The sequence below is a fragment of the Myxocyprinus asiaticus genome, chromosome 31 (assembly GCF_019703515.2).
Source record: "Myxocyprinus asiaticus isolate MX2 ecotype Aquarium Trade chromosome 31, UBuf_Myxa_2, whole genome shotgun sequence".
In the NCBI taxonomy this organism is placed as follows: domain Eukaryota; kingdom Metazoa; phylum Chordata; class Actinopteri; order Cypriniformes; family Catostomidae; genus Myxocyprinus; species Myxocyprinus asiaticus.
In genome coordinates, this window is record NC_059374.1 from 1181515 (window position 1) to 1206482 (window position 24968).

The following is a 24968-nucleotide window of genomic DNA, read 5'->3' on the forward strand; positions in this document are numbered from 1 at the left end:
CTGCCCACTTACAGGCAGAAACTGAAACAGGAAGCACCCACCCTCAGAACGATCCAGTGCTGGTCGGACCAATCAGATTCCATGCTACAGGACTGTTTTGATCACACGGACTGGAAGATGTTCCGGTCCGCCTCTGATGACGACATCGAGCTTTACGCTGATAGCGTAATGTGTTTCATCAGAACGTGCGTAGAGGACGTGGTTCCGACCAGAAAAATACGGATCTATCCGAATCAGAAACCATGGATAAATAACGATGTTCACGCGGCACTTAATGTGCGGACCTCCGCTTTTAATTCCGGGAACACGGAGGAGCATAAACAAGCCAGTTATCAGAACAGCAAAACGCCAGTACAGGAGCAATATTGAAGGACAGTTTAACACCACCAAATCTAGAAGCATGTGGCAGGGAATTAACATCATCACAGACTTTAAAGGGAATAAAAACTCCACCATGAACACCGCTGCCTCTCTCCCGGATGAGCTAAATACTTTTTATGCTCGTTTCGAGGGAAATAACACCGCCCTCGCGGAGAGAGCTCTCGCGGCTGAAGCTACAGAGGTTAGTTCACTCTCCGTCTCTGTAGCGGATGTTATCCGATCCTTCCGACGGGTGAATATCCGCAAAGCCGCGGGCCCAGACGGCATTCCGGGCCACGTCATCAGAGCGTGCGCGAACCAGCTGGCTGGTGTTTTTACAGACATTTTCAACCTTTCCCTCTCTTTGTCTGTAGTCCCCACATGCTTTAAAACATCCACCATTGTGCCTGTTCCAAAACAATCAAAAATAACTTGCTTAAATGACTGGCATCCTGTTGCTCAGCAAATGCTTTGAGAGACTAATCAGAGATTACATCTGCTCTGTGCTGCCTCTCTATCTTGACCCGCTGCAGTTTGCTTACCGCAACAACCGCTCCACTGATGATGCCATTGCATCTACAATACACACTGCTCTCTCCCACCTGGAAAAAAAGAACACTTATGTGAGAATGCTGTTTGTAGACTACAGCTCAGCATTCAACACCATAGTGCCCTCCAAGCTAGATGAGAAACTCCAGGCTCTGGGCTTAAACAGCTCGCTGTGCAGCTGGATCCTGGACTTCCTGTCAAGCAGACACCAGGTGGTTAGAATAGGCAGCAACATCTCCTCATCACTGACCCTCAACACTGGAGCCCCACAGGGCTGTGTTCTCAGCCCACTAATGTATTCCTTGTACACACATGACTGTGTGGCAACACATAGCTCCAATGCCATCATTAAGTTTACTGATGACACGACGGTGGTAGGTCTGATCACTGACAATGATGAAACAGCCTACAGAGAGGAGGTGCACACTATGACACACTGGTGTCAGGAGCACATCCTCTCCCTCACTGTCAGTAAGACAAAGGAGCTTGTGGTGGACTTCAGAAGAAAAGACAGAGAACACAGTCCCATCACCATCAATGGAGCACCGGTGGAGAGAGTCAGCAGCTTCAAGTTCCTGGGTATCCATATCACTGAGGAACTCACATGGTCCATCCACACTGAAGTCATTGTGAAGAAGGATCATCAGTGCCTCTTCTTCCTGAGATGGCTGAGTAAGTTTGGAATGAACCACCACATCCTCACACGGTTCTACACCTGCACTGTAGAGAGCATCCTGACTGGCTGCATCTCCGCCTGGTACGGCAATAGCACCGCCCACAACCGCAAAGCACTGCAAAGGGTGGTGCGAACTGCCAGACACATCATCGGAGGTGAGCTTCCCTCCCTCCAGGAATTATATACAAGGCGGTGTGTGAAAAAAGCTCGGAGGATCATCAGAGACTCCAGCCACCCGAGCCATGGGCTGTTCTCACTGCTACCATCAGGTAGGCAGTATCGCAGCATCAGGACCCGCACCAGCCGACTCCATGATAGCTTCTTCCCCCAAGCAATCAGACTTCTGAACTCTTGATCTCCCACGATCAAAATACATCAGCACTGCACTTTATTACCCTTACTCTTATATCTCACACCGGACTGTCATAAATTATATTATTATTATATATATTCTCTCTTAACAACTGACTATCAACCGACAGCCTGAATGTCAATACAGTACAATACTGTACATTCTATATATACTATATATACTTTTTTATATATTTTTATTTTTTATTTTTATTGAATAATGTGTATCTATATAGTGCGTATTGTATACTGTAGAGTGTATGTTATTATTTGTATATTGTTGAGTGTAATTATGTGTATATCAGATGTTTAAATTGTGTTGTGTTAATTTGATGTTTATTGTAAATTGGTATATGTCTCATCACTGTCACGAATGCTATGTTGATCAGAACTGCACCCAAGAATTTCACACACCGTTGCACTTGTGTATATGGCTGTGTGACAATAAAAAGATTTGATTTGATTTGATTTGAAATCTTTCTCCCACAATCTCTTGAGAGAAGTCGAAGTTCCGTCCCCCAGACTCTGAATTAACAGGGAGTAATACACTGATGCCTCATGACCTTTTCCAAAGTCACCTCTCCCAGAGTATCTACTGGTTTAGGGGGGTGTATACTACTCCCAAAAATAGTACAGAGCAAGTGGCGTAACTGAAGATACCTAAAAAACTGAGATCTGGGGATCCCAAAATATTGAACCAAATTTTCAAAGGATCCCACCACACCACTCTCATAAAGATCACCGAGTGTATTAACCCCCCTCGCAATCCACTCTGACCAACAAAAAGGGGACTTATTAATGCATAGTTTGGGGTTTAGCCATAGGTTCGAGGCAACATTTAGATAATTATCTGAATTAAACACTCTGGACACTTTTGTCCATACTGAGTGCAAATGTGAAATAACGGGGTGTGATTTAACTTCTCTGGTTAGTTTGATGGAAAGGCATTGCAATGGCAAAATAAGGGCAAGCAGTTATTGTTCAATGCAGAACCAGGGAGGGACTCTTTCAGGTGGAAGTGACCAATGAGCCAAATGTCTGAGACCGAATGCATAATTATAAAACAAAATCTTGGGTAAGCCTAGCCCACCATTGTCAAACGGCCTTTGTAACTTACTAAAGTGTAATCTGGGACGTTTACCATTCCAAATGAAGGACTTCGCTATGTTATCAAATTGCTTGAAATAAGAGAGGGGGACATCTACCGGGAGAGACTGAAGCAGGTAGTTGAATTTTGGAATACAGTTCATTTTAATAACATTAACCTTCCCAATCATCGATAAATGTAATGAAGCCCACCTGCCCACATCGCTCGAAAATCTTTTTATTAAAGGGTCAAAATTAACACTAACTAAATCAGACAAATTTGGTGGGAATAAAATCCCCAAATACTTAATGCCCTGTTTAGGCCATTGGAAGGCGCCGGCTGGAAAGCCGTTACTGGACAGTACGCTGTCAGAGCCAAAGCTTCGGATTTAGACCAATTAACTTTGTATCCTGAGAACTTGGAAAAGGAATTAATAATGTGGAGGCAAGGCATAGATCTAGTAGGTTCAGAGACAAATAATAAAATATAATCTGCGTAAAACAGAAGCTTATGCACCACACCTCCAGCCACCACCCCTGGAAAATCATCCTCTGCCCTTATCTCGGCTGCTAATGATTCCAGGGCAAGACAGAACAATAAAAAGGTAAGAGGGCAGCCCTGCCGAGTGCCCCTATCCAGAGTAAAATAATCTGAAATTAATCCATTTACATTTACATTTATGCATTTGGCAGACGCTTTTATCCAAAGCAATTTACAGTGCCCTTATTACAGGGACAATCCCCCTGGAGCAACCTGGAGTTAAGTGCCTTGCTCAAGGACACAATGGTGGTGGCTGTGGGGATTGAACCAACTACCTTCTGCTTACCAGTTCAGTGCATTAGTCCACTATGCCAACACCACTCTATGTACCGCTGCTACAGGGTATATATAAAGTAACTCAATCCAACCAATAAATGTACTCCCGAACCCATACATTTCCAAAATCTTAAAAAGATAATCCCATTCTACCATATCAAATGCCTTTTGGCGCAGTGACCGGAGACTGATCATTCGCTACTGACCACATGATATTGATGAGACGTCTGATGTTATCAGAAGAGCTACAGCCCCGAATAAACCCCACCTGATCTATATGTATAAGAGATGTCATAACCTTACTTAATCGGTTAGCCAGAATCTTTGACAATATTTTTACATCTAGTTGGATCAGGGAGATTGGATGGTAACTTTTACACTCACTTGGATCTTTGTCCTTTTTAAGAATCAGACTGATCCGGGCTTGTGTCATGGTTGGAGGAAGTTTTCCATTCTTTAATGATTCAGTATAAACTTCTAACAAAAGTGGTTCTGTAGCATAGGATCTAAAAAATTCTGCGGCAAAACCATCTGTCCCCGGAGCCTTGCCATTAGGTAGGGACTTAATTACCTCATCAAGCTCCTCCAAGGTTATCTCAGAATCAAGAGAGTTTTTTTGCTCAGTCGTCAGTTTAGGGAGATCTAATGGTTCCACAAAGTTTCTAATATTTTCATCAGTAGACGAAGACATGTAACTATAGAGATCAAGATAGAACTCTTTAAAGGCATTATTAATATCAATGGCTGAGGTAAAAATCTCACCACCAGCAGATTTCACTGAGGGAATGATAGAAAGAGACTCTCTCTGCTTTATATATCTAGCCAAAAGCTTCCCTGCTCTGTCCCCTGACTCAAAGTATGACTGTCTTGCCCTGAATAACCAAAACTCCACTTTCCGCGACAAAATAGTATTATATCTATATTTCAATTGGGTCAATTCTCTGAGGCCATCAGCTGACATATGGCGCTTCAGCTCTACCTCAGCACTTTTAATATTCTCTTCCAACTCCACGAGTTCTCGTGCTTTGGATTTTTTGGTGAATGAGGCATACTGTATGATCCGACCCCTAAGAACCGCCTTAAGTGCCTCCCCAGCCACGCCCACAGAGGATACTGAGGACCAGTTGGTCTCCATATAAACACTGATTTCAGTCTTTAACATTTGTTGGAAATCAGGATTTTGCAATAGGGACATATTAAGGTGCTAACTATATGATTTCTTTTTCTCTGTATATGGCAACACCTCTAAACTCACCAGGGCATGAACTGAGACTAAGATATTTCCAATTGAGCAGTCAACAACAGATGAAATGAGGGATTTGGATATAAAAAAAAAATAAAAAATAAAGAAATAAATCTTATGGACTGATGAAAAAAATGTATAGTCCCTACCAGATGGGTTCAAAAGTCTCCAAATATCCAAGATTTTTACACATCCTGTGAAGCATCAATGTTGCTCTAGGGGGTTTACACACTTTTGCTTCACTGTGATCAAGGACTGAGTCCATCAATAGATTAAAATCTCCTCCCAATATTATATCATGAGGGGTGCCAGCGGCTTGCAACATCCCTTCAAGATCTATAAAAAAGCCCTGTTCATCAGCGTTAGGTGCGTAAATATTAGCCAAAATCAACCTTTGCCCTTGAATTTCAGCTAAAACAATAATGACTCTCCCTAATTTATCTTTAATCTGTTTGAGACATTTGAATTGTAGATGTTTATTAATCAATATAATGACTCCCTTGCTCTTACTTGCGCCAACACTAAAGAAAACATGTCCACCCCATATCTTCCCAAATTTTTCAGCTTCCTGTGGGGAGAGATGTGTTTCTTGAAGAAACACAATATCATATTTCTTACGTTTAAGAAAAGTAATAACCTTCCTTCTTTTTATGGGGTGCCCCAACCCATTTACATTCCATGTGGAGAGAGAGAGCACACTCATATTAAAATCTGACATTTTGATATAGTGGAAAAAATAAATTGTGTCAAAAACAAAATTATACAGACCACATTCCCCATTAGTGAAACAATCAGACTTCGAACTTCACCCCGAACAAAACAAACAGAAAAAAGAAAAACGTGCACATTAACCCCGCGCACGGAAGCACCAACCGGCGACAATCCCTCTAAACTCAAAAGGTCCATGAACGACCACGAGCCCCCACGACAACTTTGCCGTTGGATTGCTCAATTTTGCCTCATAAATTTGTGAAATAAAATTACATAACAGAAAATACTTTGTAAAATAAACCCCAGCCAATAAGAATGAACACAAAGAACGTGTAGATTAATTCACAGAACTGTCTCAAAGGTGTGATCTTCCACAAAACAAATTCCAGCTGATATAAAACCGATCAGATTCCTCAGACAGACAAACGAATGATCAGTGAGCCAGCCGTTATGAGTTCAGCGGATGACGTAATCATTCCAATGTCCCGTAAAAATACTCAACAAAACAAACTCCAGCCAGCAGAAGAAATAAGCACGAAGAACGAACAGATTAATCCACAGCTGTTCCAAAGGAGTGTTATTCAATAGAACAAGATCCAGCCGCTAGGCGGAACCAATACAAAAAGAAACAAAACCGGCATCCTGATTGCCCGGATGGTCGAGTCAACTCACTCGGAGGCCGTATAAAAGTATATACCATGACTTACATAATCCGTCAACTTTATAAAACACATCCTTTGTGTGAGCATGTAGATATTTTGCGGTCATCCGTAGTGTCCACTCTCAAACTGGCTGGGAACTTCAATGCAAAAGTAATCTTCCGTCAATGCAAAAGCTTCTTTAAGGAAAAGTGTTATTCACAAAACAAACTCCAGCCGCTCGGCAGAGCCAACGCAAAAAGCAAAAAGAAACCAAAATGACTCCCAGCTTCCTAAAAAGCCAGAGTAAGTACAGCGAGTTGACCCACTCACATGAGAAACACCCAATGGTTTACTCACCCATTGATTCAATAAAAGACATTGCCTGATTGGGACATGTAAATACTTTGCGACCGTCCTTCGTTTCTATTCTCAATTTGGCCGGGAACATCAGAGCAAACGAGATCTTTTTCTGATGTAAGAGTTTCTTACATTCCTTGAACCGATCATGTTTCTCTCTTGTTGAGTTCGCAAAGTCCGGGAACAAGAAAATATTATGGTTCTTCCAAGTAAGCTGTCCTTTGCTCCTCGCCTGGAGCAACACGAGATCTTTATCGGATGATCTCAGAAATCTGGCCAGAATTGATCGAGGCCTGTCTCCCTCAGCAGATCTGTGAGCTGGGACTCTGTGAGCTCACTCGATTTCCAGCTTGTGGCCTGTTATGTCGAGCAGACTCGTGAAAAGCTCATCTAGGAATTTCTCCATATCTCTGCCCTCCTCATGCTCAGGAATTCCAACAATTCGAACATTACTCCTGCGGCTTCTATTCTCAAGATCTTCAAGCTTTTCAAGAATATGTTCCAAATCAACTTTGGTCGCAGGTGGATTAGTGGTTAATTCCCTCTCCGAAGATTCCAGACAATCGATTCGTCTCTCAACATCAGTCACTCTTGTAACTAACTCAGAGAATTTTATTTCCATCGCCGTAATTGATCGACATATTACAGCGAGATCCTCCAAGTCAGCAAGAACCTTCGTCAACATCACCGACATGTTGGACAACTGACGCTGGATCACCTCTCCCACCGCGCCATCCAAATTGAGTCCCCGGTCTGTAGGCCTGTCGGGGTTTTCATCCTGTACATGTAAGTGTCTTTTAATGTCTCCAGAGCCCGAGGATTTTGACTTCTTTGCCATGTTTTGCCTCAAAGAGCAAATGTGTAACTGGGTTTATCAAATTTCAGCAGATAATAACATTAAAATAATAAAAAATTTAGCAAAGTGCGCAGAGCTCGTCGCTCACACGTCTGCTTCTTGCATAACGTCACGTGACCTCAATTTTTTTTTTTTTATTCTTTAGTTACGTGTTCCACAATGATCCATGAATGGATAATTGCCCTTTTCCCTTCTTATCTTCAATTTAATTTTTTCTAAAGTTTGATTTCACGTTGACTTTTGAAATGACACAAAACAGTCCTGGATAGACTCTGGATAGAGTTTCCTGTTGAATTACACAGATGTTGTTGGGAGGTTTGTATTGCCATGAGATCAAGGGAGTATGACTTGAGAACTCCTGACATTATGAGACAGACAGAGTAGTGCACACTACTCACATCATTCACCCTAGAGATCAAGTGTGCTGCAGTCGTCAAGCAAGAATCCCCCAGAGAGAGGAAGAGAAATGAGATGAGCAACAAAAGCATGATGAACAGATGAAAAACATCTAGTTCCTGTTAAGAACTGAATCAATACTGTACATGTGAGTTCTCTTTTAATACATTAATTTACACTATTTTGATATGTTGTCACTCCCAGACATAAGGCATATGCTGTTAATCGCTTGCAAACATGAAGTTCGTCAGAGTGTTTTGTCTGCGGGCTTTAAACCAGAAGTTATTCATTACATTTAATAAAATAGCTTCAACTTCCATTTTCATTTCTATTTTGCGCCAATTTCCCCAGAAGTGATGATTTTGTTCTATTAAACACGTGCGATGGAAATGCTGCTTTATTCACAAATTGTTTCTGCAATATTCAGTTTTTTTACAAATAAATTAAATTTGCAATGGGAACATGACTAATGTTGCTGCCAAATAAGCTAAATTGCTCACCTATTACACTGAAGTACTAAACATTGAACTTACTTAACAAACACGAATGAACAAGCTCAGAACTCAATATTTACAAATGCTAATGTAAAAAGACAAGATTATAAATGTTAATCTAAATGTGCAACTGCAGAATTCAACTAACTTTGCCAGCAATATGGCAAGCATTCTGCATTTGACTGACTGGATGAAATCCACCAATCAATATATAGGAAAGCCAGGTTTCTTGGCGGGACAAAAATACTGTACATTGATTGAGAGCACAATGCCCAGTAAAAATCTGATAAAGTTTCAAATGCAAAAAGTGCTAATAAGGCTCCCACAGACTCCCAGAGATGCACGCCTTCCAAGTGGGACCCCCCAAAAAAAGCGTTTAGAGCCTCTCATCCAAACAACATTGATCTTTAACAATTTCAATCAATCGAAGAAATCGTATGAGTTGGCTCATACAAAATGTACGACTTCTACTCTTGTGTAGAACCGAAGAAAGAGGAATATTGGAGTTCTGAATGGGTGTTCTCACGATTTTTCTTAAACTCAACCCCTAACCCAAACCCTAAACCTAACTTTGATTTTAATAGATATTGGCATGCATCAGTCTTTTTATTGCACAATGAGTAACAAAATGTGTTCAAGACAATTAGTTTTATTAAAAGAAAGTGTTGGATAGGAGGTAAGCAAATATTTAATGCCTGTATTGTATCGATTTGAAGTTGTGTTTATTGATTTGTTGGTATGTCTGCGAAAAAAGCTGTACATTTTCATACAAGGCAATTTGTACATTATTGTACGATTTCGCCATGTCATACAAATTATCAAGAATTGTCATGAGACTGTGTTGGTGAATCTTTATCAGTCAGCAGTGAACCTCCTTCAGTCCTCACCGCACATTCTTCACATGATGCAGCATGAATAAAGAGCTCACACTGTGAAAGAAAATGATTAAAGAATCAAAGAAATGAATGAAGATGAATAACAAATGCTAAAGCTGCTTTTTCATCTTTAAACTGGCAGTGTAAATGTCCTGCACTGTGACTGTGACTCTTTTCTGCAAAATATGATTATTCTATCAGTCCTGGTTCTTCAAAAGATTTTTACACAAAGTGACAATAATAAAAGAATATAAGAACTTCAAACTATGTGAAAATACCAGACTCCACAAACAAGTGTCACTTATAGTCATCAAAAACATAATATCTGGCTGTGTCCCATATTTTTCTGATTTCCCTGCTCAATATATCTGTGACACATAGGAAGTGACATCATTCCATTTTCTCAATTTACACACAAATTTTAATGTTGACTGCATTTATCAAGCTCAACCATTCAACCCTGTTACTAGTTATTGTAAGAAAAATGATCAAACTTATTTTTCATAGTACAGTCACCCACTCTGAACATTTTTATATCACATACTGTATCTATTTGAATTGAATCTGCTTTATTTATTTAACGTTAATGTTTATTTCATGTTTATTGCAAGAAAACAACAAAATCACACAAATCAGGGTTTTAAAATGACAAAGTTCAGGCATGAAACTCTGAATGGTGCAAGCTGAAAGGAACTTTGAACTTGTTATCCAGTGGCTTACCCTCCTTGTGAAGGGTGTCAATGATTGTCTTCTGGACAACCGTCAGATCAGCAGTCTTCCCCATGATTGTGTAGCCTAGTGAACCAAACTGAGAGACCATTTTGAAGGCTCAGGAAACCTTTGCAGGTGTTTTGAGTTGATTAGCTGATTGGCATGTCACCATATTCTAATTTTTTGAGATAGTGAATTGGTGGGTTTTTGTTAAATGTGAGCCAAAATCATCACAATTAAATGAACCAAAGACTTAAACTACTTCAGTCTGTGTGCATTGAATTTATTTAATACACGAGTTTCACAATTTGAGTTGAATTACTGAAATAAATGAACTTTTCCACGACATTCTAATTTATTGAGATGCACCTGTATAAACTTTTAGTTCAATGTTCAATATTCAAGAATGAATAGAAGGGGATACCAGTCTGTAGCAATGATGAGCTGCAGTGAGATGAGTTGGGATGAGAAGGGGTGATTTGAGGTGGAATTAGCTGGCTTTTAGATGAACTTAGGTGAACCGAGATGAGTCAGCAAGGAGATGTCATCTGGATGGCAGGGTAACAACAATAACTGAAGACATGAGATGTCCGCGTTACTTTAACAGCCGTGCGAAAGTGCGGAGTGATCTCTCTTTCACAGTGGTGCACTGCGACATCAGCAATACACGTGCACCGGACACGTGAACAGAGCAGGATTATAAAAATAAAAAAAATTTAAATGTCTTTGTGACAGTTTCGAAGTTCACAATAATGTACAAAAACACAAAAATCTTCAGTTTCTTCAAAAATATAGTGTTAAACTTGACAAAAACTCACATGCACACTAGTAAGTGCACATAATCGACCCAACAGTTTCACTCTTGTCTCTTTTGATCAGTTTCACAGTCTGCAAATGACTCTGTAGTGCTTTAAAACACAAAAATGTACAGTAACTGCTGTTCTGTCAGAAATGATAGTGTTCTGAGCGAAACACTTGATTTTAGCAACCTTCTTTGTGCTCACAGTCAGTCTCTAATACCATCCACCATCTTCCGATGCAATTAACAAAAGAAGAAAACCTGTGTCTTCCACTTTAATCACAGCAGCAAAACTAGAATCACGACTCATAAAACAAAGTGCTGTCAGTACTTAACCGTCTTGTGTCTTCTGTTGGCTTTTCAAAGGAAAAATCTCAACTTTAAAGTGACATGGCACTCTCGCGGATCTGCTCTCCTCTAGGTTCTCCGCACTCAGCATGTCTGGTGTGTGAAAACCAGATCGCCCATCAAAATAAAAGTCTCTCATATAAAAATTATATATTTCAAAATATACCCTCTACACTCCATTTGCAAAAAAGACAGTTTCATTGTTGCGTGCTCTGCGAGTTTTCTCTGAAACCCTCCTCCTCCCCTGCACCACTTGTCTAGATCTGCTACATGGGGATTGTATTTCAGTCTATTTGTGCAGCTGCATGTCATACATGCTAGATGCAGCATGTCTTGTGTTTTTCTAAGTGTGCAGCAGCAGCATTGTAGATTTAGTCCAATATCTTATCAATATGTCACACCCACATTAAAGAGATAGTTCACCCAAAACTGAAAATTCTAATCATTTCTCACCCTCATGTCATCCCAGATGTGTTTGACTTTCTTTCTTCTGCAGAACACAAATGAAGATTTTTAGAAGAATATTTATGCAAGTCAACTTTAAAGCTCAATAAAGCACATAAATGCATCATAAAAGTAATTCATATGACTCCAGTGGTTTAATCCATGTCTTCTGAAGTGATATGATAGATGTGGGTGAGAAACAGATCAATATTTAAGTCCTTTTTTTACTGTAAATCTCCACCTTTAATCCACATTCTTATTCTTTTGTTTTTGGCAATTCGCATTCTTTGTACATCTCGCCACGTACTGAGCAGGAAGGAGAATTTATTGTAAACAAGGACATAAATATTGATCTGTTCTCACCCACGCCTATTCTCTCATCTAAATGATGAGAGAATTAAAAATTTTGGGTAAACTATCCCTTTAACATTGCTGAATCTTTTCGAGAGTTGTCATGACTGAACTTTTTGATTTTGTCCCACATTTTAGTCACAGGGTAGCCAAATTAAAAACCTCATAGCCTATATAATGAATACAAAATACAAGAGCTCATATAATATTTAGTTTGACCTCCTGAAGTGGATAAACAACATATTCTGAAGGTGAAGCACCTCTTGTCACTGACCATTGACCAAAATTGGTCTCTTTTATATATATTTTTTTGCATCCTACTTTGTAATCCATTCATGGAGAGTGACATCAACTCGCACTAATCACAGTGATCTCTGTTTTCTTTATTTCTCTCTCTCCTCCCCTTTAATATCCCTCTGTTTCTATCACTCTATCAGGTTTCATTAAAGCTTCTTCAGTAACTCGCAGTCTTTCTTCCTCTGCGACATCAGCACATCTATCAAACACACAGCATTACGTGTCATTAGTCTCGACTCACTCAATCAAACATGTCATGTGACTGCAATGAAAAGATTACTAATGAGCCTAATTTGCATAAAACACATGCATGTATAGAAACCCAGATCACATAGAGAATCAAGATATTTATGTTAAACTGCTACACCATCAGCTGGACTAAACCAGACTAAACCAGCATCTCTGTGAGACTCAGGAGAAGACTAAGAACAAATTCTGATACTGAGATCTGTCACTACAATAACACAACATTTTAAAGTTCTTATATGACCGCTGAATTACAGCACTTTTATATTAATAAAATCTGCAGCAGTACCATCCCTGCTCTGGTCCTGGACCTGCGAGGATGCCATTGTGCAAGCACTGGAGTTAGAGATCACTCTGAATAGAAAGTATAATTAACTCAGTAAAAAACTACGCACTGTGACGTAGGCATCTGATGACCAATGAGAATTTCAAAGAGGTGGGTCCAGTTGTGCTTTCTGTCACGGCTCCAGTGAGTTTGACGGTTTGTTCTGTGTGTTTTGTTATTTCTCTCCCTCATGTTTCGCAGGCACTCTGTCAGAGGCTTCTTACATAGAATTTTTCATAAGGGTCAACCTTATGAAAATATTGATGAATCACATCGCACTACACAGATTTTTGTAGAATTAAAATGCTTTCTAAAATGAGAACGTCTCTCCCCCTAACAGCATCTGTAACCCATTAACAAGTAGCAAATCATGGATCATGACTTTTACTTGAAAAAACCTACTGGCTATTTAAAAGGGGGATGAGACTTTGATATGTGCCACCCCAAATTCCTGTTTCAACAAGAAACTCATCAATACAGGAAAGAAAACTGCACTAATAAAGTGAATGCATATGCACTTTAAGTCTGAAACCTTTTTCTGATCTCAGGGTCAAGACATTCTGATGTTTGAAAATGTGTGACATGTTTGTCAGCGCATTATATGTGTGCAGCTCTGCTGAAAGTCTCCTGACAGTCTCAATTTAACCTCATCAAAGGTGCAGCATGTAACCTCAGTCTGACACAGCGAGAGACAGAACGTTGCTTCAATACTTGACACATCAAAACCCCAATAAAACATCGTCAACACTGCCAATGAACATTGCTGGATGTGTCTTGTGTGAATGTGTTCACACTGAAAGACGTGTGTGATATCAGCCTAGACACAAGTCTGCTGTGTGTGATTGAGTTACATTCACTTCCATCTCTCGCACTGCTGGGAAACACACATCAAACGAAACACAGACCAAAGCTTTCATTCTCACACAGAAACAACCTGCACAGGTTACAAGTTTAAAAAGACATTGCGAGGTCAGACACAAAGTTTCATTTCTAGCAAATATGTAATACTCCTCCTCATCCTGGCCAAAAATGCATCCATACATCACAATCTATTCAATTAGATGAATAATACATGTTAACCAGCAACAGTGTTGAAGGAGCTACTGCAAAATTGGAGCTTGCCAAACTACAAAATAAAAGAGTTTTGGGACAATTAGCTGCATATCAATTATGGTACAAAAGTATGAAAAGATGATAAAACAGTTTGCAAATCAAAGATTCTGATATTTTGAAAGCGGGTATTGCCACCAAAACCAGAACTGCTTGAGACCTAATATAAGTTCATAGATATTTATTCTTACAAGGAATATTTCTGGTTTAATCCAAGTTTTTTTTTTTGTTGTTGATTTTTTTCCCCTTTTTCACCCAATTTGGAATGCCCAATTCCCAATGTGCTTTTTAAGTCCTCATGGTGGCGTAGTGATTCGCCTCAGTCCAGGTGGCAGAGGATGAATCCCAGCTGCCTCCGCGTCTGAGACCGTCAACCCGCACATCTTATCACGTGGCTTGTTGAGCGCATTGCCACGGAGACATAGCGTGTGTGGAGGCAACCACGCTCAACTCACCACGCACCCCACCGAGAGCGAACCACATTATAGCGACCATGAGGAGGTTACCCCATGTGACTCTACCCTCCCTAGCAACCTATTATTATTAAACATATTGTTGCGGTTTCCCAGACAGGGATTAAATTAAGTCAAACCTAGGCTAATTCTTCTTAAATTAATCCAGACTAAAAAAATGGCTTTTTGAGACATTTCTTAATTTGAGATTAATTACTTCTAGACTAGGGAGTCACAGACTAAGGTAAATAAGGACTAATCAGCTACTTTTTGTGAAGCCTGATTAGTTTAATGATGTGCACATAGTGCTGACGTGAGGACACTTGGAAAACCAGGGTTGGAACCCTAACAAACAGTAGCGTTGTGTGGAACTGGAGTAAATCATCCAATCAAACAATGGACAAAGGTAAAAGAAAACTTTCAAAGAATTTCTGTGAATTTGAAAAAAATCTCTTGAAGCAAATTGCGTCAAACCACCCAATTATTGAGAACAAACAGCATGACTCATCAACTGAAAACAAGAAAAAGAATGCCTGGAGTAAAATTTGCAAGGAATTCAACTCAAAAGGACAGTCCAACAACTTCAGGTAAGATACTGTATTTATTAAGTTGGCCCACTTTTACAAATCAGTTACCTTGAAGAGTTTGTTTTGTGTAACACAACACAGTGGGACCTAAATATATTTGTGATCCAGAAATGTAACAAACAGTATAATAAGTACTAACATAATTTCAAAATTGTCATCTTTTTAAGATCCTCTGGAAAAACATAAAAATACATTTAAAGAAGACAAATGCAGTTGCTCATAGGAGTGTTTCAAGACTGGTGGTGGACCTCCAGAAAGACCAGAGACTGATGACCTAGGAGACTTGTTGACTGCGCTCATTGATAGCCAGCAACCCCTGGAAGGTATCCCCGATGATGACCATCTGGACAGTTCAGATGGGGTGCCAGTCCAGTCCTCATTTGGTAGGCAAAATTCATTCAACATGTGCCATCCTCACACTTCAGGGAATATGTAATGCTTCCATTATTTCTTATACTCCCATAACAAAAATAAGTAATAAACACAACTTAAATATTGTTCTTTAGTGCATCAATACAATGTTTTCCAGTTGATCACCAGAGCTTGGATGGCCTGAGACAGGATGCAGGTCAGCCCACTACATCTGAAGCAGCCAGGAGGGAAGATGGTGTCACTAATCCGGGCCGAAGGACCAAGAGACTGACCATACATGAGATACTGGCCATGGAATTTCATGAGCACAAATTAAAGTATTCAAAAGAAGAACATGAAATGAAGATGAAAATACTTCATGTTGAGTTAGCTATGAAGGAGGAGGACAGAAACATGAAGCAGCACCAGTGTCAACACTGTCCAGTTTAGGGTCCTGGCATGTCTGTTTCTGAAAAAAAAAAATATTGAAAAAAATGTTGTTTTCAATTATTTGAGTTTCTTTGTGAGAAATGCTGCAAAGCAAAAGCATCTCTGCAGGCAAGTCCATATCTGTCATTGTTGGCCTCAACTATGGGAATCTCTGGGTCATTGTCATCTTCTACTTCAGGATCTGGCCAGCCACGCTGTTTGATGTAATTGTGAAGCACTGCTGTTGCAATTATCACAATACAGCATCTTCTTGGTTCAAAGCGCAATGTGTTTCTGAGACATTGGAAACGGCTCTTCCATACGCCAAACATGCGCTCCACTAGACCTCTAGTGCGGATGTGAGCTTGGTTGTACCGCTGTTGCTCAGGTGTGACTGCATGAAGATGGGGGTGAACAAGAAGTTGGTCTGTGCATACCCACTGTCACCAAGTATTATTCCATTATGTTGGCCTCCTTCCAACTGAGCATACAAAGAGGAGTTTTGGAAAATCCTTGAGTCACGAGTTTCCAACGTACAACAATGTTGGAAAACTGCATAGTGGGAGTGCACACACCTTGTACATTTATTGAGAACCAGTTTTTACGATTTCTGTACTCTTCAGCATCTGTTGTAGAGGGACACTTTATGGGAACATGACATCCATCAATACAGCCAATGACTCCAGGGAATTAACCATGTTCATAGAACTCCACCTTGTAGATGGCTAGGGCAGCAGCGTCAGGGAACTTGATGTAGTTATCTTTCAGTTCACATATAGCATTGCAGACTTTGTTGACTATTTTGCACACAGTTGGTTCACTTATGCCACACAAATCTCCTGTTTCATGATGGAATGTTCCACATGCCAAATACCTCAAGGTGATCAGTACTTGCAGCGAAGCAGGAATAGGCCTTCCCCTAAAAGAGTGAGATGAAAGCTTTGGTTCAAGCAAACAAATTTTGTGTTGCTGCATTGTGTTTTTACATACGGAAACGGTCAAGAAAGTTGATTTCAACAAAATCATTCAGTGGGTTGCTCCTGTCTATAATTGCCCTTCTGTCTGGTCTTGGTGGTGCTCTTTCATCATCATTGAAATAGTCCAAGTAATCCATTTTCCTCTGTTGCCAAGGTCAGCCTGGAGGCCAACATCAGTTAATCTTAAGTTAAACCTGCCTCTGGCCAGGTTTATGTTATTCCTTCACTTAGACCTAGACTAGCTCTGATCCTCCTTCTGGAAATCAGACTTTAAAAATCAAGATTAGGGAAAGTCTGAGACTATTTTAAACCATGTCTGAGAAATGCTTTTTCAGTTAAATGTGCATTTTTGTCTAAGACTAATGTTAATCCCTGTCCAGGAATCCGCCCCAATACGTGTTAACATAACTCTAATGTGAAAAATCAATTACTAACCTTGTCTGTGTAAAGTTATCCAGTATTTCAACTTCATTGTCATAAATATGGAATGCCGGTAAACCCTGTAGGCCTAAATCCTAGTAACTTGCACAATTTAACCCTTGTGTTGTGTTAGTTTGGGCTAACACATTTTGTGTTCATGGTCAAAAATGACCGGCCCACTAAGATTGTTAATAAATCTCTCATATTGCTATCTATCAAAAAGAAATAATTGATAGAATGATTCATTGAACTGAGCTCATACCAGTCTAGTGGGGGGCACTCCCTGCAGGCAAAAATAAAATAAAAATAAAAATAAAAATAGTTATGTAATAAATTAATAACCACTTTGCTTGATCTAAACAAAACAGGTGTCATTTTAAAGCTTAGAATCTGGACTTTACAATGCATTTAGCTGATCCAATCAGTTCTTAAATAATGCTTTTTAATTTGCTGACAAAGAATAACTGTTTCATTCTCATCATTTGCAAATTTGTTATCACAACAATTATATTCAGAGTAGGTAAAAACATAAAAAAGATGAGATAGCCATGTGTTATATATTGTTGGAAAGGTCTCAGTTAGTAAAATGCAACTCAGAGGTCAAACTGCAGTGACTTTTAGTGTATGAAATTCCCACAGACAAATATAAAGATAATAAACAGGAATGTTTTTTTGTCACCTTTTTCCTAATTACTTCCTGAAACATACATATAACATAGACAATGACATATTGTAACATACATCAGACTATCCTGATTCAAATGAGCCAAAACACAACATAATATGTGTAGATCTGGAAATATTCCTCAAAGAGTGTACATGGAAAGAAGATGCACTAAAGGTTGCTCAACACACATTGTGTGTGTGTGTGTGTGCGCGCACATGTCCGAGTGTGTGTGTGACTTTGTGTGTGAAAACACACATCCACATATGTGCTCATCTAAAGGATTGTGATGCTCCTGAACACTCAATATTTCTGAATTTTGTATTTTGTAGTCTAATCCATTCATTTTCAACAAGTGTAACAAAGTGAAATAAAACCATAAAAATGTAAAGAAAATTGTCAATTTTTTGTGTTTTCAGATACAGGAATTGTATTCCAACTGGATTAAGTAAAAAAAAAAAAGTTGTCCAGGTCAAAATGACCAGAACACAGCATAAGGGTTAAAGCAGTTAAACTATCCTTGAATATGACTACCCTTGAAAAACTACAACCTAAAAAGAAGCTAACTACATTAAAGCTATTTGAAGGAGCAATATATTGTAAAATATATACTGTAACTATTAGATTCTAGATTCTAGAATTGAAAAGAGCAGTATGTTTGGCTCAACAACAGTGAGGGTTTTTGAATGAATGAATCTAAACTGTAAGACTGACAGACACGCAACACACAGGAAAGCCAATGACCAACAGCCAAACCAGAGAGAAAGTGGAGACTTGGGGTCATTAGGACATCACGTGTTCTTGTGTTAAAAAGCTAGATGAAACACGTTGAAACGTCTATCTAGCTCATGTTTACATAGAAAAATCATTAAAAAATTGGGCAGATGGACAATGCAAAAAAGCATTCTGTGTAAACAGCCCCTTACACACTGACTAGTCAAAGAGAAGTGGCTCGTATCTGGCCGGTAGGGAATTGTGCAAGATTAAATAAATCCCTGATGGATATCAGTCTGATGCAGTAATCTTAGAAAAAATGACATTGACTTAAATGATTCATACTAAGCAGTTGTAAAGTTCCAAAAACAAACAAAACTACGGATCACACACCAGCATTCATCCAAATGTGTGTAAAATGCTGTTAGAAAACACAGTAATGTGCTTGCAAAACCTCTAATTGTAAATACAGAAATCAGTAATTATGATTTCCATGATTGTATCCATGATTGTATCTATTTAGCACGTGATGGCTACTGCGTTGCAAGCTCCGACACAACATGGTAGTGTTTTGTTTGTTTTGTTTACAATTCTTATGTTTTTTGTCTTGGATGTTGTCTGCCTTATTGTCTATGACAGACCAACACTTTTGGACATTGGTTCTGCAATCACACACCGTAAACCAGACTTCAAATTCCTCAATGCCAACCCGCTGTTTACAAACACACAAGCGGAGCCCTTTGTCTGGGCAGCCTGGACGCAGAAACGCAGGAGGAAAAGGGGAAACAGAGCCGGCGTTCTCATCAGAGTAAGACGCCACGCAAATCGACCCCCGCTACCCACTATTCTACTGGCAAATGTTCAGTCTCTGGATAACAAGCTCTGCGAGCTGAAAGCGCGGATCTCTTTCCAACGAGAGACGAGGGACTGCTGTATTATCTGCCTTACAGAAACTTGGATGTCTGCGGAGATTCCAGACTCAGCCATTGAACCCGCGGGGTTCTCCGTGCACCGAGCGGACAGAGTGAAAGACCTCTCAGGTAAAAGCAGAAGTTGTGGCGTATGTTTTATGATCAACAAATCCTGGTGTGATCAGAGGAACGTACATTCTATCAAGTCTTTCTGCTCTCCTGATCTGGAATTTCTCATGCTTCTGTGTCGACCATCCTGGCTACCGAGGGAATTCACAGCGGTCATTATCACTGCTGTGTACATCCCACCACAAGCCGACACAGACCGGGAACTCAAGGAACTGTATGGGATTATAAGCAAGCAGGAAACCGCGCACCCTGAGGCCGCGTTCATTGTGACCGGGGACTTTAATAAAGCCAGTTTAAAATCAGTCGCACCAAAATACCACCAGCACATTAGATTCAACACACGAGGGGACCGGGTTTTGGACCATTGCTACTCTCCCTTCCGGGAAGGCTACAAATCCCTCCCATTTGGCAAATCGGACCACTCTTCCATTCTGCTTCTGCCCACTTACAGGAAGAAACTGAAACAGGAAGCACCCAACCTCAGAACGATCCAGTGCTGGTCAGACCAATCAAACTCTACGCTACAAGACTGTTTCGATCACGTGGACTGGGAGATGTTCCAGTCCGCCTCTGAAGATGGCATCGAGCTTTACGCTAATAGCGTAATGTGTTTCATCAGAAAGTGCGTAGAGGACGTCTTTCCGGCCAGAAAAATACGGATCTATCCGAACCAGAAGCCATGGATTAATAGCAATGTTCCCGTGGCACTTAATGTGCGGACCTCCGCTTTTAATTCCGGGAACACGGAGGAGCATAAACAAGCCAGTTATGCCCTCCGAAAAACTATCAGAAGAGCAAAACATCAGTACAGGAACAAGATTGAAGGACAGTTTAACACCACCAACTCTAGAAGCATGTGGCAGGGAATTAACATCATCACTGACTTTAAAGGGAATAAAAACTCTGCAATGAACACCGCTGCCTCTCTCCCGGATGAGCTAAATACTTTTTATGCTCATTTTGAGGGAAATAACACCTCCCTCATGGAGAGAGCTCTCGCGGCTGAAGCTACAGAGGTTAGTTCACTCTCCGTCTCTGTAGCAGATGTAACCCGATCCTTCCGATGGGTGAATATCCGTAAAGCCGCGGGTCCAGACGGCATTCAGGGCCGCGTCATCAGAGTGTGCGCGAACCAGCTGGCTGGTGTTTTTACGGACATTTTCAACCTTTCCCTCTCTTTGTCTGTAGTTCCCACATGCTTTAAAACGTCCACCATTGTGCCTGTTCCAAAGCAATCAAAAATCACTTGCTTAAATGACTGGCGTCCTGTTGCTCTGACCCACATCATCAGCAAATGCTTTGAGAGACTAATCAGAGATTACATCTGCTCTGTGCTGCCTCTCTCTCTTGACCCGCTGCAGTTTGCTTACCGCAACAACCGCTCCACTGATGATGCCATTGCATCTACAATACACACTGCTCTCTCCCACCTGGAAAAAAAGAACACTTATGTGAGAATGCTGTTTGTAGACTACAGCTCAGCATTCAACACCATAGTGCCCTCCAAGCTTGATGAGAAACTCCGGGCTCTGGGCTTAAACAGCTCGCTGTGCAGCTGGATCCTGGACTTCCTGTCAAGCAGACACCAGGTGGTTAGAATAGGCAGCAACATCTCCTCATCACTGACCCTCAACACTGGAGCCCCACAGGGCTGTGTTCTTAGCCCACTCTTGTATTCCTTGTACACACATGACTGTGTGGCAACACATAGCTCCAATGCCATCATTGAGTTTGCTGATGACACGACGGTGGTAGGTCTGATCACTGACAATGATGAAACAGCCTACAGAGAGGAGGTGCACACTCTGACACATTGGTGTCAGGAGCACAACCTCTCCCTCACTGTCAGTAAGACAAAGGAGCTTGTGGTGAACTTCAGAAGAAAAGACAGAGAACACAGTCCCATCACCATCAATGGAGCACCAGTGGAGAGAGTCAGCAGCTTCAAGTTCCTGGGTGTCCATATCACTGAGGAACTCACATGGTCCATCCACACTGAAGTCGTTGTGAAGAAGGCTCATCAACGCCTCATCTTCCTGAGACAGCTGACAAGGTTTGGAATGAACCACCACATCCACACACGGTTCTACACCTGCACTGTAGAGAGCATCCTGACTGGCTGCATCTCCACCTGGTACAGCAATAGCACAGCCCACAACCGCAAAGCACTGCAAAGGGTGGTGCGAACTGCCAGACACATCATCGGAGGTGAGCTTCCCTCCCTCCAGGACATATATACCAGGCGGTGTGTGAAAAAAGCTCGGAGGATCATCAGAGACTCCAGCCACCCGAGCCATGGGCTGTTCTCACTGCTACCATCAGGCAGGCGGTATCGCAGCATCAGGACCCGCACCAGCCTACTCCATGACAGCTTCTTCCCCCAAGCAATCAGACTTTTGAACTCTTGATCTCCCACGATCAAAATACATCAGCACTGCACTTTATTACTCTTACTCTTATATCTCACACCGGACTGTCATAAATTATATTATTATTATATTATATTCTCTCTTAACAACTGACTATCAACCGACAACCTGAATGTCAATACAGTACAATACTGTACATTCTATATATACTATATACAGGTGCATCTCAATAAATTAGAATGTCGTGGAAAAGTTCATTTATTTCAGTAATTCAACTCAAATTGTGAAACTCGTGTATTAAATAAATTCAGTGCACACAGACTGAAGTAGTTTAAGTCTTTGGTTCTTTTAATTGTGATGATTTTGGCTCACATTTAACAAAAACCCACCAATTCACTATCTCAAAAAATTAGAATACATCATAAGACCAATAAAAAAAACATTTTTAGTGAATGGTTGGCCTTCTGGAAAGTATGTTCATTTACTGTATATGTACTCAATACTTGGTAGGGGCTCCTTTTGCTTTAATTACTGCCTCAATTCGGCGTAACTTGGAGGTGATCAGTTTGTCGCACTGCTGAGGTGGTATGGAAGCCCAGGTTTCTTTGACTGTGGCCTTCAGCTCACCTGCATTTTTTGGTCTCTTGTTTCTCATTTTCCTCTTGACAATACCCCATAGATTCTCTATGGGGTTCAGGTCTGGTGAGTTTGCTGGCCAGTCAAGCACACCAACACCATGGTCATTTAACCAACTTTTGGTGCTTTTGGCAGTGTGGGCAGGTGCCAAATCCTGCTGGAAAATGAAATCAGCATCTTTAAAAAGCTGGTCAGCAGAAGGAAGCATGAAGTGCTCCAAAATTTCTTGGTAAACGGGTGCAGTGACTTTGCTTTTCAAAAAACACACTGGACCAACACCAGCAGATGACATTGCACCCCAAATCATCACAGACTGTGGAAACTTAACACTGGACTTCAAGCAACTTGGGCTATGAGCTTCTCCACCCTTCCTCCAGACTCTAGGACCTTGGTTTCCAAATGAAATACAAAACTTGCTCTCATCTGAAAAGAGGACTTTGGACCATTGGGCAACAGTCCAGTTCTTCTTCTCCTTAGCCCAGGTAAGACACCTCTGACGTTGTCTGTGGTTCAGGAGTGGCTTAACAAGAGGAATACGACAACTGTAGCCAAATTCCTTGACATGTCTGTGTGTGGTGGCTCTTGATGCCTTGACCCCAGCCTTAGTCCATTCCTTGTGAAGTTCACCCAAATTCTTGAATCGATTTTGCTTGACAATCCTCATAAGGCTGCGGTTCTCTCGGTTCGTTGTGCATCTTTTTCTTCCACACTTTTTCCTTCCAATCAACTTTCTGTTAACATGCTTGGATACAGCACTCTGTGAACAGCCAGCTTCTTTGGCAATGAATGTTTGTGACTTACCCTCCTTGTGAAGGGTGTCAATGATTGTCTTCTGGACAACTGTCAGATCAGCAGTCTTCCCCATGATTGTGTAGCCTAGTGAACCAAACTGAGAGACCATTTTGAAGGCTCAGGAAACCTTTGCAGGTGTTTTGAGTTGATTAGCTGATTGGCATGTCACCATATTCTAATTTTTTGAGATAGTGAATTGGTGGGTTTTTGTTAAATGTGAGCCAAAATCATCACAATTAAAAGAACCAAAGACTTAAACTACTTCAATCTGTGTGCATTGAATTTATTTAATACACGAGTTTCACAATTTGAGTTGAATTACTGAAATAAATGAACTTTTCAATGACATTCTAATTTATTGAGATGCACCTGTATACTTTTTTTTTATTGAATAATGTTTATCTATGTTGTGTGTATTGTATACTGTACAGTGTGTTGGGCCTCATGTATTCAGACAGAAGACAAAGGCAGGCCTAACAGTCATAAAAAAACATTCCTCAAGCCCCTCCTTCTAAGTCGTAAATTTTACTGACAAAAATCGCGCCAAAATCAAACAAAGGGAGTCCAAAACAGACTACAGATCCATGAAGCCTTGCCCTCTAAAGGATCGAGCTCTCAACTCCTATTGGATGAGGCACACAACAGAACGTCCCTCAAACATGACATCATCAGGACTTCAAATAATTCTGAAATGCTTCCAAAGTGGCTTCCAGCGACTTAGTTCACCGAATACGGACGTAGCTTTTTGCTGCTCTCCGGTGCAACCTCGTGGCTTAAGGAAGTAATGTCCGACTTGAAACTGTAGCCATACAATCTCCATCTCGCTGGCCGAGCTAAGATTACTCTGTGTTCAACCGAACACTCTAACGGATCCGAAGGAGACTGCCGAGCAATTCGCATCTTCATCCGTTGGCCTACAGAAGTGAAGAGATTAAAGATTTCTCTTCCATCTTCAATCAAGTCGACATTTCTGAGTTCTCCGCCAGCCCGCCGAGAATCAACAGCCGTACCGCCCGCCGACAGCGCGAGGAAACGGCCTCCAGTCATCACCCGAGCCTCAAGGAACCGGGTCAGAGTTAAAAGACGGAGGAAAACACATTCTACCTGTGTCCTCATGTGATTCAAGTAAGAGGTTTACGTCTGGGCAGAGATAGAATATTATAGCGTGTTATTCTTGTGTTTCAAGGTTTTTGCTTGTACAGTTTACGGATCACCATGTCCGCTCATTATTAATACTCAGGGTATTAATTATCACGAATTTGTTTGCTGTATTGTGGTCCAACCAAATTGGACTGTTGTGCATTTTCGCCATCGTGGGTGAGACAGCAACTGAGTTCATCCATTAAAGAGTCAAATAACAAGGGACTTTTACGAGCCCCGCTCATAAAACCGCGTCTCTGAGTGATGAACACGGCTGCTTTATCTCCAGCTATCGCGAAATCAGCTTTCTGGCTGTCACTTAATCTCTCTCTCTCTCTCTCTCTCTCTCTCTCT

The 24968-nt window shown here is 40.8% G+C and overlaps 1 protein-coding gene across 2 annotated transcripts in view; it reads right to left on the reverse strand.

Annotated features, from left to right (window-relative positions):
- si:dkey-77f5.3 (uncharacterized protein LOC326903 homolog) overlaps positions 1-24968 on the reverse strand; it is a 341053-nt gene that overhangs the window by 149442 nt on the left and 166643 nt on the right. Inside the window, exon 1 of one of the 2 annotated variants that reach the window (XM_051665213.1) lies at positions 10251-10294. The exons of the other annotated variant lie outside the window; for it this stretch is intronic. The gene's annotated coding sequence lies outside the window, so the exon portion shown is untranslated. Of the gene's footprint in view, positions 1-10250; positions 10295-24968 lie in introns of those variants that run through there. 2 annotated transcript variants of the gene reach the window in all.